Source organism: Sylvia atricapilla, chromosome 13 (assembly GCF_009819655.1).
Source record: "Sylvia atricapilla isolate bSylAtr1 chromosome 13, bSylAtr1.pri, whole genome shotgun sequence".
In the NCBI taxonomy this organism is placed as follows: domain Eukaryota; kingdom Metazoa; phylum Chordata; class Aves; order Passeriformes; family Sylviidae; genus Sylvia; species Sylvia atricapilla.
Genome location: NC_089152.1, coordinates 10,605,632 through 10,608,132, shown reverse-complemented (window position 1 = coordinate 10,608,132; position 2,501 = coordinate 10,605,632).

The window sequence follows — 2,501 nt, the reverse complement described above, 5'->3', positions numbered from 1 at the left end:
ACCCGTCCTCCACACCACCACCGACGCGGGCCCGCCGCGCTTCCGCATCACACCGGGCCCGCGCCCGCCGCGCTGATTGACAGCGCCGAGCACCAACCGGCGGCCAGAGCCGTCCTGAGCCGCGCTGAGTGACAGCCCCAGGAATCAACCGGCGGCCAGAGCCCTCCCAGCTGCGCCGCAGGGCCGGCCCACCCCCGCTGATTGTTTGAAAGCAGGCGCGCATGGTCGCGGGAACGTGCCTGGCGAGCTGATTGGGCAAGTAGGCGACCAATGGCAGTGTGAGTTCTCTGAAGGGGCGGGGTCTCCGCGGGCGGGCAGCGGCGCCATCTCGCAGCGGGACGTGGCGGTCGCCTGGCAACGCGCTGCCGCGGGGTGACGTCACGTGCCCGCGGGCTGCTCCTCACGACAGTGTCACGACAGCGCTGAGGGGATGCGCGGGAACCGCTCCTGTCCGAGCGCCTTCCCAGGCAGCCTTCGCATGAGTGCTCGGGAACCCGCTCTGCTGAGAGAGCTTACCTCGTTAAAGAATTAAAACCTCCTCAGAAGGAACGGATTTATTGCGCAGAGTCACGGCGGGAAGCGATTCTGACAAAGAGTTGGTTCCGTTTGTAACAGCCCCACCTGGTGCCTCGCCCTCAGGCCGGACAGCGCCGCCGGGCAGCGGGAAAGGACCCCCAGGCAGAGACGTGTGGGTCATTTGTTAGAGGGGTTTGATTGATGGGAGCGAACAGTTCATGTGTTTCAGTGAAATTTATAGAAGTTTGAAAAAGAACGAACGTGCCATGTCTAGTAAATGTGACATTATGGGCGAAATCAGCCATTTTTCCCAGAGGATCCTAGTAACCATTCGAACAGAGATTAACTAATTCTCATCATTTTCAAAGGTATTAAGTGACATAAACAAGAACAAAAAAGGCCTTAAATGTGTCTGACAATTCATACTGAGTTTCTCAAGAGCAATATTTTGGAAACTTTCTAAAATTCAGACAACTATTTTTCTTTCCAGCATGATTATTTCTAAGACTTCCAGAGAGGAGCAGACACTGTCCTCTACATGAGACAGCTGGGCCACAAAGCAGCATTAGTAGCTTAAATGAAGGCATGTAAATGCTAAAACCCAAAACCTAAGAATGAATGTAGTTTATTCTAGGAAAATGCATGGATGTGCTGTGTTTGATTTTCATCTGTAATTAGTTGGACTATCTGCTTTAACATCAAAAGATTTTATATACTTCTATATTATACTAGCACCCAATTATCTCCCTTTCCTTCCTTTTTACTTCACATTTCTGCTTCAGACACTTAAAAAATATGCAGGAGCATCAGAACAAAGATTCAGGTCTTTTAAACTTTTTAGATTAGTGATATTCAGAGAGAGAGACAGACTTCATTATACTGTGATCCAAACATCACACACTGTCTCTGGCTGTTCTTATTAACTGGTAAGGTGAAAAGTGATGAAGTGAAAAAAGTCCCCGAGTCAGCATCTTGACTGGCAGAGTCAAAAAACTTTGATCTCATACTATCACAGCTCCAAATTCTATTATTTAAGTTCTGAGTAACTTTCATTTGTACTAAAAATAGAGGCAGAGTTCTGCACACTTTCCTTCTATGACTTGTCATAAAACTCAGCTTTGATGCAAAAATCAAAACAGCAGGTCTTTCTCTCCACTTGACATGCCACAGAAGTAGCTGGGTTTGTTTCATTGCTTTGCTCCATAGTCTTATCAAGTGCATTCTGAAGTTTGACAAGATGTGAGAATAGAAAGGATATTATGCCGGGGGTTGATATCCCGGTTACAGTTTCTTGCCAGCTTGTGGCACAAAGCTCCAGCATGAACTCTTGCTGGAGGCCTTCACAGGTGAGCACCTTGCATAGGATAAAATGGGCATAAGTTTGGGCTGCTAGCCCTGACAGCTCAGGGTGTCAAGAATGCCAGACAATTAGCAAGGACCTCAACTACTAATGTTTTAAAGCTTCTCACTGCTTCAGTATATGTAATTGAGTAGTTTAATCATATTATTATCAAAGGATGAACTGTATTTTTATGGCTATTAGCTGAGGATAAAAGTACAGATGTTTTCTAGTACAGGCTAAGCTTGGCTCTTTACATTATATTTTCCCCTCCAAGGAAGCTTGTCTTCTATAGTTTTATAAGACTTCTCCTCTTGTTTACTAGAAGAAAGAGCTCAGACTACAGTGTCCCATTTACCATGAACACTGGCAAACAGAATGTATTTTTTTATGATCAAGATTTCCAGCAACTGCTGAACTCCACAACAATTGTCCTCCTTCAGAACTGAGCTGGTGGGCTGGGAGACAGAGAGAATTATGTCTGTTCAAGCCACAGGACATTGCTTGTCTTAAAGGCACAATTTCCCTCAGGCCATCACCTGGCCTACCAGTTCATTCCCCAAAGCTCCCCTGCCTTTCTTCAGTCACTTATTAAATCACTGTTTCTTCAACAGGAAACCAAATAAATCACTGTTCACTCTGAATA